The sequence below is a fragment of the Dioscorea cayenensis genome, unplaced genomic scaffold (assembly GCF_009730915.1).
Source record: "Dioscorea cayenensis subsp. rotundata cultivar TDr96_F1 unplaced genomic scaffold, TDr96_F1_v2_PseudoChromosome.rev07_lg8_w22 25.fasta BLBR01001544.1, whole genome shotgun sequence".
Lineage (NCBI taxonomy): Eukaryota > Viridiplantae > Streptophyta > Magnoliopsida > Dioscoreales > Dioscoreaceae > Dioscorea > Dioscorea cayenensis.
In genome coordinates, this window is record NW_024087935.1 from 1 (window position 1) to 18,876 (window position 18,876).

Here is an 18,876-nt window from a genome sequence, read left to right on the forward strand (position 1 = left end):
TTTGGGATTGCCTGAAAGAGAGAACCAACTGGGATCGAGAATGAGTAGCATTGCTTTCTCCGTTTGGTCCGACTAAGAAATTCAAATAAGATTCCATCGATCGGTGAAGCACATCAACGGAAGTGTGCGCTAGCGCTCTCCTCTAAGCTTCTAGTTAGCTCATCGAAGAACTGACTCCCCTAAGTGGGACACATGGCTTTGTGAAGATGCGTTGGTTAGGAGCGAGGGTGAGGTCGTTAGCGGAGTAGAGCTCTGTGTGGGGGAAGAACCCACGAGAAGGAAGGATCGAGCGTTAGAATACTAGGATAGTTTTTGGATTACTACAAAGTTTTTATACAACGAAAGGGTACAACCAAAGCATACGACTGAAAAGAGCCATTGCTTGATCATCCCCACTGCACAGTCATTCTAAACTGCTAACTAAAACCTCACTGCGCTGTCACCTCTAGCTGCTGCCCTTCCTTCATTTTGCTAGGTGTGGAATGGAGTCTGTATCAGTCACATGTCCATCCCCAGCAAAACCCCCTCTTGCCCTATCGCTTGCACTTCAACCTGCTACCTCATGCTGACCTTCTTCCGTTGTCTGCCTTCCTTCGTTTAAGACCTCTGGGAGTGAAATAAGCTTTGATCGGAACCGCACTTGACCCCTTCTCGCAGTCACTCTCATCCACTGTCAATCTCGATCTTGCCACCTTGAGCTGCTAATCCGCTTCTTTGATTGTCACATGGAACTAGAAGCTGACAGCATCCCTTCCATCTCGATCTGCTATTTTTCAGGGGGAGCAATGCGGTGGGTACTGCCCTTTGTTTGTCTCTTTCATGGGGGTAGGTACGGAAGAAGTATATATGTTACCGCCACCTGGATTCATACCACAGGGGAGAAAAGGGAAAAGTATGTCGATTGAAGAAGGCAATATATGGATTGAAGCAGTCCATTGACTAAGAAGGTTCGAAAAGTTTTGGCAGTGCTGTACAAGAGTTTGGTTTTTCAGAGAAGTCATGCAGATTATTCTGTATTTGTCAGGAAGAGAAAGGAGGGACGGAGGTTCTAGTGGTTATGTTGATGACATTGTCCTTACGGGGGATGATGTCGAGGGCAATAAAGAGTTGAAGGCACATACATTGTTGTAAGGCGTTTGAGATCAAGGATCTCGGGAACTCTGAAGTACTTCCTAAGAATAGAAGTTTCTTACTAAAAAGGGGATCTATCTTTCCCAGAGGAAGTATGCTGTTGATCTTTTTGAAGGAGACTGGTTTTGGGGAGCCAAGCCTGCTGATACCCCGAAGGAAGAAAAATCATCGTCTTTGTTCCGATCAGGGGGAGCTCCTAAATGATCCCGGTATGTATAGAAGATTCGTGGGTAGACTTATCTACTTTACTATCACCAGACCGGATCTTGCATATGCGGTTGGTCTCCTTAGTCAATTTATGCACTCTCCACCTATCCCTCATCTCGAAGCTGTGCAAAGAATTCTGCGGTATCTTAAGTTGTCTCCTGGAAAAAGGTATTTGATATACTTCTAATAGACATCTTCTTGTTTCTGCCTATGAAGATGCGGATCGGATTGGGCCAGCTCACCGACGGATAGGGAGGTCTACGACTGGATACTGCACATTTTTTTAGGGTGGAAATCTTGTGACGTGTAAGGTAAAGAAGCAAACAGTTGTCGCACGGTCGAGTGCAGAAGCAGAGTATAGAGCAATGGCTCACACTGCTCATGAGCTTCAAACCTTACTAAGTGAGCTTGGAGTTGAGGGTCTCTCATCCTATGAGAATGTTCTATGATAGTGATAATCAAGCAGCAACTCACATTGCTTCTAATCTGGTTTTCCATGAGCGAAGAAAGCACTTTGAAGTCGCCTTAGGGCATTTTGTTCGTGAAAAGAGGCCATGAAAGAATTTTTTTAATATTTGAAGTATGAAGACCAGTTGGCTGACATCTTTACTAAAGCTCTTGGGAGATATCATATGCGCACATTGCATCCAAGCTGGGCATGATAGATATCTATGCGGAAGCTTGAGGGGAGTGTTTACGAATATTTTTTTATTTGCCTTTTTCTTTTCTTCTTCTAGGGCCAGTAGTTCTAGGGATCCTCCCGTCTTCTCAAATGAAGCATCCATTTAGCTGGCCAATAACAAAGAATTGTCCGGGGGTTTTGCTGTTTGAAATGACATGTTGGGCTTTCATTCTTCTAACTTTTATTGAACTTGTCTTATCAAGACATTTCTTGGATGTCTCCTGCAACCCGACAACTGGACTCACCATCGCCGACACATCAAAATGACGAGCTTTATCCTGTATACTTGGCTAGTAAAGACAAATGTGGGTTGAAAGAAAATCAAAGCTTTCTTAATTTAATCGCGAAAGGGTAACACACACCTTCCCACTGTCCTCGGTTTCGGGCTATTGCGTGAAGCTTTGTCTCTGGCGCACTAGGAGCAGAAGTCTATAGTTTAGTGGAAATATGCCCCAGATTAATATCTAGATCGTGATCGAGACTTAGACTACCTCCCTTGGAAAAGAAGATCCTTCAACCTTCCCCACAGCCAGGGATTCTGATTAAGCCGATTCTTCGGCATTTTCATACTTAGGATTTGGGATTGAAAAACCTCCCCCCTGATCAAGTAAATAGGCTTGCCCGACCTTGTTCTTCGTTATCACTCCCTCCTAATAGATTAGATAGGGCAAAAAGGGCTCTTTTTTACCCTACCCCGAAATCTAATTTTAAATTCCTTTGCTTGGAACATTAGCATGGCAAATAATATGAATCATTCCAATGTGTTTCTCTTCTAGCTCCAGCATACCTTTCATCTAAAAAATTTTCTTCTATCTTTTGCCTACTTCCTTGGAGTTGGCAAATAAACACCGTAGAGTCGAGAGTGCTCCAAGATTTCAGTTTGTTGCGCCAGGAGCCTCCTTCTTAAAGAGAAAAACCCTCCCTACGGAGAGGTCCCCACCTGAACCAACCTTTTCCGAGCCTAAATCTTGCGAAGAGAGAGGAAGTGAAGAGGAGTGCAGTCGACCCGGAGGGATCAAACAGAATCCGTCATTTGAGTCTAATTGAGTCCATAAGAATATATATATATCAGGCTTCCCAGCCGTACTATCCAGTATACGGTATGGAGCGGAAGGTACCCCAAGATATAAGGAAGTCTATATACGGACTGAAACAAGCTTCCCGTCAGTGGTACCTAAAATTCCATGAGGTGAGAATGACCTTTGGGTTTAAGGAAAACAGTGTTGATCAGTGTATATACCTCAAGGTCAGTGGGAGCAAGTTTCTCTTTCTAGTCCTATATGTATGTTGACGACATACTGCTTGCTAGCAGTGATCTGGGGCTGTTGCACGATACGAAGGCATTCCTCATAAGGAACTTTGAGATGAAGGATATGGGTTAAGCCTCATATGTCATTGGCATTGAGATTCACAGAGACATCTCCAGAGGTATCCTCGGACTATATCAAAAGGCCTAAATCCCTAAAGTCTTAGAGAGGTATGGTATACAGCACAGCAAACCCAGTGTGGCACCTGTACAGAAGGGAGACAGGCTCAGTGCTTCGCAGTGCCCGAGGAGCGATATAGAGAAGGATCAGATTGAGGGCATTCCATATGCTTCTGCTGTTGGAAGCTTGATGTACGCCCAGACGTGTACACGGCCGGACATTGCCTATGCTGTGGGTTTACTAGGTAGATACAAAAGTAACCCAGGCATGGAGCATTGGAAAGCAGTCATGAGATATCTTCAGGGGACCAGAGACTACATGATCACATAACGGCGATCCGATATACTGGAGATCGTCGGATATTCGGACTCCGATTACGCTGGGTGCCCGGACACCAGGAAATCGACATCAGGATACGTCTTCCTGCTTGCCGGCGGCGCCATTTCGTGAGTCTGGGTCAATCTTGATCCCATTCTCGGATCACACGGGGCGGGGAAAGAACATGTTTTTGTTTCGGCGAGAGGACCTATTATAGTTTTTAAAAAGCCAGGTCTATAGTATAGATGCTTGGCTTGCTTCCCCGACTATAGCCCCTACAACTATGAAAAAAAGGCGAGCAGCCCTTAAACAAAAAGGCCAAATGAGGGCTGTTATACTTTATACTATACAAAAGCCCTAAACTGAAGTAGGTAGTCCCGAAAGCCTCACAAGATAAAACCCGCTCGACTCGTGCTTCTTTCAAGGGAAGCACTAGGGGAAGGTCTTTCAATGCCTTAGTTCTTCCCTAAACTGGTGGTTCGCTGACCAGCTGTGAGACTTTTTTTCTGTAGCAGAAACTGGCAATCATGGACAATGGTCCTGAGGGTCCATGGGGGAGTCGCCTTCTGGAGGAGCATCTGGATTGTAATCTTAGAGTCCCCGCACCTGCCTCAATTGTATGAAAAAACAGATTAGAATCCCGGGCCAAAACCTCTGCTCGGTTGTTGGTAGACTGGGTGATTGGGATCGAATAGCAAGCAAGTACCCGGCCATCATGGTGTCTTATAATAATAAGACCTCCGGCCCCCGCAGGTCCCATTGAGAGGCAGAGCCATCCAAATTTAGCTTGACTCTACCCTGGTCTGGGGAGCCCATCGAGCATTGGTTCGAGTCCAGCTCGTGACAGGGCCTTGGTCATCTCGATTGGAATAAGAGCAGCCGTCTCGTACAAAGGGGAAGCAGAGACCACGAACAGACCCCCCTTTTTCTCAAGCAATGGCAACAGATACAGAGAAAGCAAGTCCGAAGCAGGAGGCAATCAACAGTACGACAAGAAATGGTAGAGCTCCAAAGAGATGTGAGTCAGATCAGAGTACGGAAACCGAGTGAGGGATAGACAGCTGAAAAAACGCTCTAGAGCGCGGAGCTTCAAGATGTGCGCGCTAGACTTTCGCCGCTTTAGTTGAACCATTGCGCTTGCTTCTCTTATTTTTTTATCCAGTTTTTCTAAGCGAAATCATTCTTCTTCATGCTGACGACTCTGATTGCTCAGTCGGATAGATTGGATCGGGCACAAAAACTCCAATCAATGAATGCTGCTTCTGACTTGTTCTCCCTCTCTTCCCGAAGCTATCCTTAAACAACGGTGAGATCCTTTGGTCCTCCACCATACACGGAAGGGAGCAAAGAAGAACGCAAACCCAAAAGAAAGCTTTTCGTTTTAGCGAGTGACTGAAGATCCGTGTGGTGACCGAGTCTGCATTATCATCGTCTTTGATCCCAGGAACAGAAAGAGTGACCATTCCTTTTGTCGAATCTCAAGAGCAATCTCATTTTGGAGAATGAGGAGCAGTCACGATGGAGTAGCCTGTCATGTTTCGAGGTCTCACCTGTGTTGACCATGAAGATGCAGAAACTTTCTCTGAAATCTATGGCTTTCTGTATTGGACGATTGATAAGTGCTTGAGTAGACATATTTTTTTATATATGTTTTACATGCATTGAGCATCATTTTTTTACTGTGGTTTATGTCTCATATTGTGTATTTGGTGTTCTTTTTATGCATATAGGTTGTGAATGCCTTGAAGAGTAAAAAAAGGAAGCAAAGATAGGCTATAAAGACACAATGTTGGGAGTTCTTGTTCAATTCAAGGACCAAGACACGAGAGCAGTTCATAAACGTGGAGATGTGTGCCAACTTCCAAGAAGATTCAAGTCAATTCACCATTTGGAAGGGCACAAAGGCAGCCACATCTTCATATTCCTTCTCTTTGTGAAGATTGCAAGACCTCTCAAAGATACGCCGATGAAGAAAAAGTTTTATAGCCTACCACATGGACGTGTGCCCCGGACATGTGGCCTTAAGAGAAGAGTGTTCGGATCGCGTTTTGTGAAAAAGTACTGCAGCAATTTCATCGCAGCAGATCAGTAGCGACATCGCTCACGCGGCCGCTGGAAATTCCCGCGCCCGCTGGAAATTCTGCAGCCCACGCGGCGCTGGAAAATCCACACGGGCGCGTGAGGGCACGTGATGACGCGATCTAAGGCCCTATAAATAGCCGCTTTTGCCCTATTCTTTCTCATCTTTGTGCGGCTCTTGAGGGGTGAGACGGCTAGGGTTTGGAGAGGAGGTCTTTTGCGGCTTTGGAGGCGCTCGTCACCAACTTTGATCGATTCCTCCTCCGTCATAGCATCAAGGAAGCCACCGGTGAACCTAGCTTCGGAGTGGGTCCTTCAAGACGTCGAAGCTCTCCATCAAGGCCATCGGTTCATATATAAGGGGGTTTATTTCTATGGTTTTTAATGTACTTTCATTCATTGATGGTGTGTTTTTGTATGTTGCTCCATGGAGGGCTAAAACCCTAGAGGGTATTTGGGCTTGTGAACCCTAGGATTCTCATCTTTTGTGGATTTGCTTTGTGTTTCTATTTAATCCGAGTTTGATTAAGTTTTTAATCTTGTATTCTCATTGCTTGCTTGTTTAATTAATCCTTGTGGTTGATTGGATTTGCATGATTTGTTGCCTTGGTGGGAGAGAGATCTCCATTAGGGTTAGAACCTCAAGATTGAAGAGGGTTGAGAGGGTAAATCATGAGATAGTGAAGTATCCCCTTTCCCTCCGATTGGTGTATTCTATCTCCATTCCCTAAGCTCTATGCAACCATATTTGGTGTGAGGCGTGAGATTGCTCTGATTTCTCCGCCCGGGACCTTGTAGGGGGTTAGGATCCTTCACGGGAATTAGGGTTGGATCAATCTTTAGGAATTGGATACACAATTTGGAATCCCTAGAGTGCTTTTGCGGTCATATGTGGTGTGAGGTGTTGAGATTGAGCGATTTCTCCACCGGGACCTCGTAGGGGGACTAGTATCGGTGATCTAGAGATAGACCCGATTATGTTTTGGATTTCCACGACTTAACTTACTCATCATAGAAACACTTTGCTTATCCGGTACCTAATACCGAATCCTAGGGGAGCAATGCCCGAATACCCCCACTTTTTATCGATTGAGATTCTTCTTCCATTTTACCCTTGCATATTCGTCTCCGTGTTCATCTCTTCAGACATTAGATCACCACACTATCCCATTATCATTAGGCTAGATAGCGGAGAAGAAGTTAGTACTAGTAGCCCCTGCTCCCCTGTGGATTCGACTCACCCCGACTCACCGGGTAATTATTACTTCGACACCCGTACACTTGCGGTTTACGCACGCATATTCGGACGTGTCAACGATCTATGATTGGTCCTTCACTCCATTAAAAAAAAAGCCGGTTAGGTTGCCACTTGAGAGCTTGCTCTTTCTGGCCTCGAGCTGTCTTGACTTACGTGGCAAGCAAGGGTTAGAGCCTAGCTTTCAACTCAGACTAGCTTTACCAAGTGCACAACAAGGATAGCGGCCCCCAACAGAGATAAGAGATATTGGTTTGGTGGACAGAGCCTAGGTCGCCAAGCCTAAGCCCCCCTTGAAAGAGTGCATAATAGCTCACTGATCGAGCGCTCTTGCGCCGAAGATGAACGGGGCTAAGCGATCTGCCGAAGCTGTGGGATGTCAAAATGCATCGGTAGGGGAGCGTTCCGCCTTAGAGGGAAGCACCCGCGCAAGCAGGTGTGGACGAAGCGGAAGCGAGAATGTCGGCTTGAGTAAGGCAAACATTGGTGAGAATCCAATGCCCCGAAAACCTAAGGTAAGGGTTCCTCCGCAAGGTTCGTCCACGGGGGGTGAGTCAGGGCCTAAGATCAGGCCGAAAGGCGTAGTCGATGGACAACAGGTGAATATTCCTGTACTACCCCTTGTTGGTCCCGAGGGACGGAGGAGGCTAGGTTAGCCGAAAGATGGTTTTTTCGGTTCAAGGACGCAAGGTGACCTTGCTTTTTCAGGGGGGTAGAGGAAATGCCTCGAGCCAATGTCGCGCGTAGGCGCTGAAGTCGCTCGAACGACCTTCAACAATGAGATTTGGAAATCCAATTCTTTCTCCACCGCTTCCTGACGAATGATTGATAGGAAGGGATTGCCTGGGCTTCCCTGCATCCGATCGACTCATACCTCCCAGCCCTGTCTCCAGGATCTCATTCAATAGATCCAACCAATTTCTAGGGTAGATAGAGGAGTTCGTCCCCTGCTTCTTCCTTTGCTCCACAGGCACCAAAGATCAAGAATTCGAGAAAGAAAGATTGTAAGGTGGGTTTAACAGCTTCGAAGGAAAGGTGAACAGCCCCAGTCGGTCATAAAGGAAGGCAGCGCGGAAGCTACCGCTTAACGAAGGCCGACCACTACAGCTCCGCTGTTCTCTTTCGCCCTAGCGGTGCATCGGGCCTACTTTCTATCTATGCACCTCTTATTCAGGAAGGTTAACTTACCCTTTCTTTTTTCGAGCGCGGAGCCCGCCAGTCCACTCCCAAGCCCAGATCTCCGTCTTCTCTTTCGTGGTCTGAACCTAAATGAAATCCAACCCCTACTGAGACAAAGGCAGGCCGCCTGTCGGGCTCTTTCCGCAAACTTGCAGCTTCGATTCGAGTGGCATCCAAAGGTTAGGTCATCCGCGTACCGTGCATATCGGCGATTGGTCCCAATTCGGTTCGTAATCCATTTGTTTAGGTATATGTTCGCTAGAAGAGGAGATAGGTTCCATCTCTTTTCGTGCATTTTTGTATTCGCGGACTTTCCAAGGCCAGGCTTCGCATCAATGACGGAATCGGTCATCGGCAACTATTCTGAGTCTTTCCGTCATCTTATCCCGCCTGAGAAAGTCCAAGCATTTCCTCACGCACAGGCCTATGGCCTTAAGCAAGCCCCTTCATCAAAGTCTGAAATTTCTTGTTCTAGTTTCGTTAGCTGAACTTACTTTGACGGTTGGTTTGGTTGAGTCCTGGGAAGAAAACCTTGCCTATTTGACTACCAGTCAATGAATGATTGATTGATTAGCAAAGCAACGAAAAATGAGTTTTGAGGACAGTCAGGTGTACGTACTTTGTTAAGTTAACGGTCGAGATTTATATTCATTTGTATTAGCTGACTGAACAGAACATCAAGGTGACAGGATTCGAACCTATGGCCCTCTGTACCCAAAACAGATGCGCTGACCAGACTGCGCTACACCTCGTCTCCCCCCCGGAACATATAGATCCACCCGATCTATAAACACTCGAACCGAACTCGCCCACCCCTGCTTTGGGCACAGGGACGCGAGAACCACCGCTTTTTTTGGAAATCTGCCGATCAGCCTCTTTCACTTGAATTTCTTCCTTCATCCGGCTCGCTCTCGGCTACGTGTCCTTTGGACCAAAAGCCCGCTCAGAAGTGGATTCGAACCACTGACACAAGGATTTTCAGTCCTTTGCTCTAACCTGCTGAGCTACCTGAACCACTTTCATCGCCTCCGACCCGAAAAACGGAGTTCTGGAAGCATGTGTTAAGCATATGTTTCTTATCCGAAATCTCCTACTCGAATTGGGCTTTGTGATACAAGCTGAGCGACTCAGTAGTCCGTGCTACTGAGCCTTCAGCTTTTCTTATATATGATACCACTTCTTGCAGTTCTGGTAGTCTCTTTCTTCGGTAAGGTAGTCTAGTCTGTCTACCCGCTAGTGTAGTCAAGCAAGTCGGTAAGCCGCTTAGGCTTAGTCAAGTAAGTCAGCCAGTCTCTTCGCTTTGGTAAGTGAGGTAGTCTTTACTGTTAATCCGGTAAGTGGTACGCGATCGATCTCTTCTTCTTCTTCAAAGACATGCCGCTCTTGAGATCAGTTCCATTCTTGCTCCGGATTAGTCATGAGGGTCAACACACCCTTACATAAGAAAGAGATCCGGCAGTCTCAGAGGACTAATACCAAAAATTTGGTGACATCAATCCAATTCTCATATCAGAAAGAAAGACTTATGACATGGCCAACGAAGCAAGAGTTTGATATCGTTCAGAGATCTCTCAATTCCTTTCCTTTCCACGGAGAAAAAAGCAAGAAGTAGACAAGAAAAAAATAAAAGATTCGAAGATAAGAAAAAAATTTAAATTCATTTCTACCCGGAAAACAAAAAAAGGACTCCCAATCGGCCGCTCTGTCATGGTCTGATTTTTTGTTTCATCAATACTCGATCTATCTACTTATCGTATTTTTGCCCCTGCTCGGTAGTTCCGTAGCAGGTCTCTCTCTTATATATTAATAATGTCTGAAGTCCTCCTTAAAAAAAGAACTTTTCAGTGCCCCTTTGTCCAGAGGGAGGGATCTATTCCCGAATGGCTGACTCACCGATAAAGCTGGCAGGGGGGGCATTTCCTCTGGGAGGGATGAAAGAAGCAGAGATATTAGACTCAGCCCGAGCTTGACTAAGACCAATAAAGTTTAAGTTAAGGCGAGTTTACAGGTTTCATACCTGCATTCGAGAAAAGCAGAGCCAATCGGGAAAGATGGGAACTCCATAATTATTCTTGTATCTATTCCCCAGTCCAGCTGCTGATTGGATGCTTTTCTGAATGCTCTCCCTTTACAGGTGCATTACTCCTCGGATGAGGAGCCACCAAAGGAGGATCCCTCCCAATGGGTTTTGAGCCTGGCAAAGAATACAAGATGCTCGAGCATCTTTAGAAAATCACTGCTCCTCGAGCTGATCATGAAATAAAAAACCCGCTCTCTTCGAGGTTCTTAAGAGTGCCATGGTGGCCGATGATCTGGCACCTGAAACTCTAGCAGTCATTGTTTCAGCGGCATTTTCCTCGCCGATTGTCACCTTCTCGGATGCAGACCTGCCAACAACTTAAATATTTGGTTTTCTTATATATAAGATTAAGATGAATAGCAAAAAAACAAGAGATTCGATTCGAGCTAGGGCCAATCATCTTGAGCCCCTCTTTCCAACATCGTTTCCGGAAGAGAGGAGTGGTTCCCCGGCATGTTCAGAAGAAAAAAAAGATCCGCCAGGCCATGCCAACCATGCCCGAGAAAACGGAACCATCAGCCATGAAGAATTTCTTATTCTCGACCGCTTTTATCCCCGAGAAGGGGATGGACTTACTAAAGTCAAAAGAAACTCGGGAAAAGATCCTTTGCCGGCATTCCGAATGGATTGACGACCAAATACCATCAAGGGGAACCTACCTTGGTGTCATTTCATCCATCCCCTCGTTGTTCCCCGAGGACAAGCAGACTCGATTATTAGTGCCCACGGATCAACCCACGGGACTTGACTTCTCTCCATGCCAAGATAGACTTGAAATGGATATGAAGCGACTAGTACTGATGCTGGCGCATTTACTGGTTCGACTGAAAGAAAGAAGAGGAAAGAATCGCCCTAAGCTTGATCGGAACTCCTCGTCTATGCCAATTCGACCTGTATGAAGTCGTGAATGAAGGTGACATCTCACTCTGCTTACTCGACTAATTACTAGTTCTCTGTGTTTGCTTGGTGACTGAGCTTCTTAGTTTGAACTAGCACCTCGACTTTCTCACTAAGAAGGCTATTCAGTGGTGGTGAAGACATTCTTCATCTTTTTTAGACAGTTTATTTTTCTTTTGAGTGCAACACTCTTTCTGTTAACCTGTTGTGAGTTCCATACTTTGATCTGTTTGGCATCTCTGTTGTCGACTCTGGCTCAGTGCTGAAGTTGGACATGAATCCAAGCAGTTATGTCGAATCAATCATCACAGTCGAAGTAGTTGGACTTTTCCAAATCCCTAATAAGAGGTTCATAGTCAATGTTCTAGACGCAAAGCTCACTGGCGAAAACCCTTGTCGATACCGACTGAGACGGAGGAGCAGCAATGCAAGACATAGTGTTGATCTTGTTCCATAGCCTCCCTCCCTTCATGCTCTTCCTACCTAAGATAACGAAGAAGGAAAGGTGAGCGAAATCTCTTGTTTGACCGAAGGAGGGAGGTATGGACTGGACCTATACCATGGAAGAGTTCAGTGAACCTGAGTGCCGTCTGAGATCAATCAACCAGAGCGCTCAAACCTTCGGGAGGTTGAGATTGGCCTAACTTATCTCTCCTTCTAAGTGCAAACTATGCAAAGAGGCGCTTGGACTTATGTTATGTTACGCGTGCAAAAGGATAACTTTCTTTCTTTATGTCATTGTGAGATCTTTCATCCTCCAACTCAAGGTAGTAGGGCTTGGAACTCGGGATCACGTAGCCTCATCTCCGACTTGATTTTATCTCCTTATAATGAGACATAGAACCGAAACACAGAGCTTTCGAAAAGATAGGCATGTCTCGAGGTTCACATCATCTCCAAGTTCGACAGTCTTAAAATAGGCCGCCTACCAACTCGTCAAGCCTATCTCCCGATGCCGATACGAAAGAAAAGTTAAGGCAAATCATAGTTTTTTTGACCTTACCACAGTCTCGCAGCGAAAACTACTATTTGATCCTGCCTAGATCTCGTAGACGGTCAGAGTGCTTGACCTATAGACCACCGACCTGACCATCTACCTAGTTTGCTCACTACACTCGTCGAAGAAAGCCTTTTGTGATCGCCACCCACTGATTAGTGATAGGCCCCTAATGATGATCGCTTTCAAAACAGCGTGAGGTCTACCACGTTGGGAATGCAGCCGGTCGCACCCAACGGTCTTCAAACGTGAGAGGTCCTGCAAAAGAGATTCGGATCAGTGGCCTGCGTAGTAAAATCTGCCCTAAATATTTCAAAAGAAATGATCCCTCGCAAATCTCCAGCCTTAGAAGCAGTTCTCTCCCTCACCTCCATCATTAAAAAAAATTGTTGGAAACTCTAGCTCAAACTTCCCCAACTCCCCCTTCCCATCAAAACCGGGTCGAGAAGCCCGACGAGTAGCTGGAATTCCCATCCATTGCCGTCTACGCCGGCTGGTAACGACGAAGAGCTCTTTCTCATCGATTGATTCTACGCGAGGTAGGGGAAGATTCCTTTCTTGTCCCATTCACTGATTCATCTTCGAATCTTGCATCCCATTGCCTACCCGAACTTTGAAGCCAGCTGGAATGGAATGGTAAGAATGTCGTATTGCTCTTACTCCTCCATCATCGCACCAGTGGGAGGAATAAGGGTGACAGAACCTAAAAAAATATGGAGATGAGGCGAGTAACTTCTTCCCGTTGTGGGTGCTTAATCAATCGGGTAGTTGGAATTGCCATTTCGTTATTGAGTCAACCCGACCGAAAGAAAGACCTAGTATCCAATCGATGATCTTTCAGTTCGAGGGACTTTAGATCTTCTTTCTATGGCTGCAGCAGCATCAGCCCCTGTGCTTGTATCATCTTCCGGGGCGGGGACTGGGTACCACAGAGGTTGCATGAACAAGGGCAGGGGCGGGCAGACTGAGCAGCATTTTATCGAGTATAAAAAAGTGGTTGTGTCTTCAGCCGGCGGCTTCTCTTTCTGCTTTCTATCACCAGCCTCTTTCTTCCTCCCTTTCTTCACCCATGTATTTTTAGGAGGGCTCAGGTGGCAGGAAGGTCGGAGCAACAAGTTTCGGGCATTGATCTTTGTCATGACCAAACGAGTTACACCCTGGACAAGAGTCAGGCCTCCACTCGTATTGGATGGCCTGTTGGTAAGAATTCCCATTGACATAAACGTCAACAACCTCCGGGCAAGGCGCATCCACACCAATCTCAACGCAAACTCTTGCATACGTCAGTCTCGACCTCGACACCGTGAGCTCGTCCATATACAACGGTTTGCCGACGGAACTCGCTATAATTCCGATGATCGTCGGAGTCCACCAGTTGAGCCTCAGGTTGGGTAGTATAATCCAAACCGGGACCGAGCTTAAAAGGTCCTTAACAAGTGGGAAACCCGGGGACCATTGACGAAGAAGAAGAGGGCGATCGTTAAAGTGACAATCGCGCGCGTCTCAAAATTGGAAGGTCGTCAAGAGAAAAAATTCGCAAAGAGCCTACTGGTTTACAACTTTTTCTCCACAGACAGAGGCTTTTTTTCATGAACATAGTATGGGCGTTTGCCCAAGCAGTACCCAATTAGGCTTTGAATAGATGAATATCGCTCGTCATCCGTCATATGGAACGGCGGGTCCTGAGAATAGAATTAGAGCAAACACTCTATCGCTATCGCTCTCGATCGGGAAGCGGTTGAGCGGGATGAGCCGCCTCTGAGCTATCGCCCGGTTCAACCAACCGTCCGTCCTGTTACCTCTGTCCCTCTATCATTCTCCTCTACTTACTCTTTCTATTTATCTAATCTTACTGGAGTTGGAGTAGCAAGCAACCGGCCCCTTCAACTGGCACAACACAAGCAATAGGAAAGAAAGCAGGCACAAAAGGAAAGAGCCAAGCCAGAAAGCAAAGACAGCTATACTACTACAGCCACAACGCCCGAAGCCACCGCCATACAAAGCGTACAGAAAGCTAGCTAGCTACTAGAGCTAGAAGTCAGAGGGGGGTACTCAACTTTCTTTGGGTCTTTCCGTCAAAGAACGTCTCGCTCCTATTTCATCAAGTATCGCCGTAAAGCACTCGCTTCGCGCTATAGACTTGTAAGGCCCCTCCGGTCCGAACTTCCCGAGTGGACCGGGGAAGAAGTTCTTTAGTTTAGGTCTCCTTCCTGGAATCGGCGTTCTAACACCTTCTTCTCGTAGAATCCGGAAATCCGGCGTTGATATGCTTGGGCGTGATGCGCCGCTTTCAATCTCCTCTCGTCTAGCAGCTCTAGTTGGGCTAGACGCTCTTTACGCAAAAAATCTTATGGAAACTGCCCCTCTTTGCTCTCATTCCTTTCATTTTTATTCTCGAGCTTCTTCTTTCTTTCCACAAGCTTTCCTACTGACGTAACTAAATTGGCTGGCAAAATCATGACCGAGCTTGGCTTGCCTGGGAGTCGAAAACGAGGATCCCTCTCTTTCTGCTCTGGTGGAAGTCTTTCTGATGTCTGACGTAGACCCCGTATTTTAACCCTCCCCGGTCTCGACTGAGTCTACTCCTGTTTACATTTTTCTTGTAGGAGACATCAAGACGAATCAGACAGCAGACGATTGGGTCGGTCGGTCCATTCCCTCTTATTGAGGGAGCGGATCAGCAAGAAAATTCAGTATATTTTCTTTATATATTATTACAGGGCAAGATGAGGATTTCTCTGATGACAATGTAGGAGATGAAGATCAACGTGCTGTGCTCATCGAGAACAAAGCCTTTACTGGATGTGGCAGCAGAAGGAGAGAGTGGAAGCTTATCTTCGACTATTGGGAGAGAAGTGTTTTTTCTTTATTGGTCTTTGTGCTGGTCTATGCTCTCGAAGTTCTCGTCAGTGGCTTTCTCTGGTATGAATCAATCCATGCGAGTAGTGTGACAAGTTTCCCTTGGTTATATCCCGCAAGTGCACGGGCTTGTCAAGTAATAATCCCGTGAGCGGGTCGAATCCACAGTGGAGTAGGGAGTGAAAATACTTAATTTGATTCTTAGCTATGTGGAAGATCAATTGTGATAGGTGTAAAATTGATTCAATTCTCAACAATAAAAATCAACAAGTGCAAAAGAGCAAAAAGTAAGAAGAGGGTAAGGCAATCGATAAAGATGGGGTACTCGGATAATGCTTCACCTAGGATAATCGCTTCAAGTGCAAGAACTCTCTATTATGCTTCCTAATCAATGCAATGGTGAGTCATGGAAATCCTTACATACATAGTCCCAAATATAAGGTCAACTATGCCTAACTCTATACATGTCCCGGAGGAGAAATCGAACAATCTCAACACCTCGCACTCGCGATAGAGTTGCAATGAACTCTAGGGATTCCAAGTGATAAATCTCTTCCCTAAATATAGACCTAACCCTTTGGTCCAAAGCGGAAGGTCCCTAGCCACAATTAAGCCCCTAGATACTAAGATCCTCTCAACGCTTCACTCCATTGCACGCGCAACTAGGCCCCCAGCGGAGGTTCATCCCTTAGACCACTCAATCTATTATGGCCGCAAAGAACTCAAGGAACGGAGGTAGAATCTATCACGCCGGAGGGAAAAGGGGACGCCTCCCTGCACTCTCGACTCACCCTCTCAACCCTCTCCAACCTAGCTTTTGTCTAACGCTCGTGGTGTGTCACTCACTCACAAGGTTACCAACAAGAACTCTCAACCCTAGTGTCACTCTAGGGGAAATGTTCATACAATCAAGCATTCAAGGTTGGAACTCACAATAAACATCAATTTATTGAAAGCATAATAAAGAAGTTCAATGAAACGAATACATCCTAGGGTTCACAATCATCCAAGTACTCACTGAGGGTTTAGCTCTCCATGGAGCTTAATACAATCAAAGAAATTGAATGTAAAAAGCAATGAATCCATAAAGAAACCCCTCGATGGTCGTGTCGATGGTCTTGTGGAGAGTCCTCTACTCGTCAGTCCAAAGATTCCTTCATCCCGGTATAGGATACGCCTCGATCGAAGCTCCCCTACCAATCTTCTTCCTAATGGAATCACGATGTCGGAGCCGTAGAACTTCACCAAAACCTTGGCCAATACCCCTCGAAACCCTTAGTCAAGTCCTCTCACAAGTTGGGGAAAAGATGGAGAAAAGAATACCAAAATCGGGCTGAATCGGCTTTTAAATAGGGATCGAATCGGGCGACTCCATGGGCGCAGTACAGATACACGCCTGCAGGGAATTTCCACACGGCCGTGGATAATTTCCACACGCCCGTGTGGATTTTCTGTTCTGCATTTTTTGGCACGGTAATGAACGAATCGTTACAAGTGATTTTCTACGATGATTTTGCTACAAGATCTCGCTATAGTACTTTACCGTAAATACTCCCAAATCCACTTTTTCATCGAGGTAACATAAACGGGCACACGCTTTATGCTCGTGGATCGCTTTGCTTCTTCAATGACGGATAAGATGATGGAGATCTTGTTCTATGTGCATAAGTCGAATGCTTGAGTGTGACTCGCCTTGTGCCCCTCCAAATGTTTGTGTAAACTCAAATACGGGGAGGTTGGCACACACTCTAGCATCTCGCACCCGACTTATATCTTCGCTTGAACTTTAGCAAGATTTCATCCAAAAATCGGTGCATTGTGATCCACATTGGCTTCTTTTCCTTCATAATTGGTTTCACAACCCCTACATGCACGAAAAGTAACATAAAAAAACACATATTAGTATAAAAACCCGAGGAAAGTAATGCTCAACATAAGGAAATAATGCTTTCGCGATTCATATCGGACAAGCACTTATCATAGTGCTTCCAAGCGGTCTTCTAGATAGAGTTCCTTCCTGAATTCAATCTCTCAGATCTAGGTTTCGGCTTGAAGCTTGGAAGGGCAAGAAGATTGGAGAGCTCAAACCAAAGAGTAAAGGAGGAGTCTAAACTTGACTTTAAGAGTTTTCGAGTCTGATTGGATAAGAGGATTAATTCAATAGAACTCCAACTAAACCCCCTTTTTTTCTTTCCTAATTCGACCTGGAGCCCTATGAGAATGTTGAACTCTTCCCTTGCGTTTTTTTTTCAGGCAGCCTCGAAGAGGGCGGCTTTGCTCATGCAAGAAGGGCGGGAGAGGGGAAGAGCGGAGCTCCAACCTCCGCGCCTAGCCAGCAACTATAAGCGCCTGGTTCTATCCCGCCAAGCAAAGCCGAGGAACCCCAATCGAAAGAGGGAAAGAAAGATCAGGGAAGAAGCGGGGTAGAGGAATCGGTCGACTCATCCGGCTCATGACCCGAAGACTGCAGGTTCGAATCATGTCCCCACCTAATCACGCCGAGATGCTGGGGAGGTTCGCTCGTCTCGATCTTGAATCACTATGGGCTCCAAGCAATGTCTTCCGGGCTCGACTCACTCCCTGGAAACCAAGCAACAGGCTATACGTGGTCTCTAGATCACAGCCCGACCTGCTCTTGCTCTGCTACTTAACCCTGCCTCCCGCCGAATTCATCTAGTCTTCTGCCTAGGCTAGCGAAAAGGTGGGCTTTAGTCATGCCAAAAATTCCTTGTCTCGGGGACATAGTCATTGGCTAGTATAGAGGGTGAGGGTATATCTCGCATCCCTACCTTCATAGCAGCCTATATTCCGTAATATGCTATTTTTTCTCTGGCCGCTTGGTACACCTCGGGGATGAACGGGTCACACTCTCTTAACCTCTCGGGGATAGTCAAGCGTTGTGTCTCGAATTTCATTAAGAGACTCTAATAGCTTGATCCGTAAAAAGAACCCATTCTTCTCCTCCTTCCGATCTGTCTGTTTAGCGTTTCTAGGTAACGTCTTCGTCCCTCAGTCGACTCATTGCTTCCTTTTTCTTTCAACAGGAAGACGTCTGCCCGCTTGGTCAATAGACTCTCTTGGCGACCCAGCTAGCGTTTACGGCGGAAAAGCCGTTAGGGCTCCCCGCTTAGTTTTTTTCAGCCGGCACAGTGGCTCGTGAAAGAGAAGGCTCAACTCGCTTAAACATGCCCCATATAGCACTTGACAAAGAAAAGAAAGCACTAACGCCAACCGTGCTATTCTTTGTGCTCAACTGATTTGAAAATCTCATATATTATAATAGATCATCGTCGAAATGGAAGAGCGATCCGGGCTTTATCAAAAAGAGTCAACAGTACCAAACAAAAATCGGCTGATGATCCATTATTAGGACTTACCAAGCTATTCCACCTGTCTTGTGTTTCCATCTTTATAAATGGACAAGTTATGTTAGGGTTATTTTTGAAGTTAACGTAAAAACTCATAATAACAAGTCATTGAGGAGACACTCTCTTATTAACTCAACAGATAGATTTCGGTTTTCTCCGAGTTGGACACATGTTCGACAAGGGTGTCTCGTAGTCCGTGTCAGTGGATAGTTCGAGATCCTCAATAAAACTTTTTGGCGATATCTACATACGTGTCCCGGAGTTCTGGTTAATAGGTGGAAGCTCCCTCGAAAGATTCCTATTTCCAATTCTTCTCTGCTCGCTTAAGTGTGCTATTTCTTTCTTTGTTCTTTTACGTTATTGCTTTGTTCGCTGCTCTGCTCCTCGCGGTGGAGCT

At 46.0% G+C, this 18,876-nt stretch overlaps 2 non-coding genes across 2 annotated transcripts; both read right to left on the minus strand.

The window, feature by feature from the left end:
* Positions 1 to 8,955: 8,955 nt before the first annotated feature.
* Positions 8,956 to 9,030, minus strand: TRNAP-UGG. The gene has a single exon. It is a non-coding gene; the product is annotated as a tRNA-Pro (tRNA).
* A 188-nt stretch (positions 9,031 to 9,218) lies between these two features.
* Positions 9,219 to 9,292, minus strand: TRNAF-GAA. Its single transcript has one exon. It is a non-coding gene; the product is annotated as a tRNA-Phe (tRNA).
* Positions 9,293 to 18,876: the final 9,584 nt, after the last annotated feature.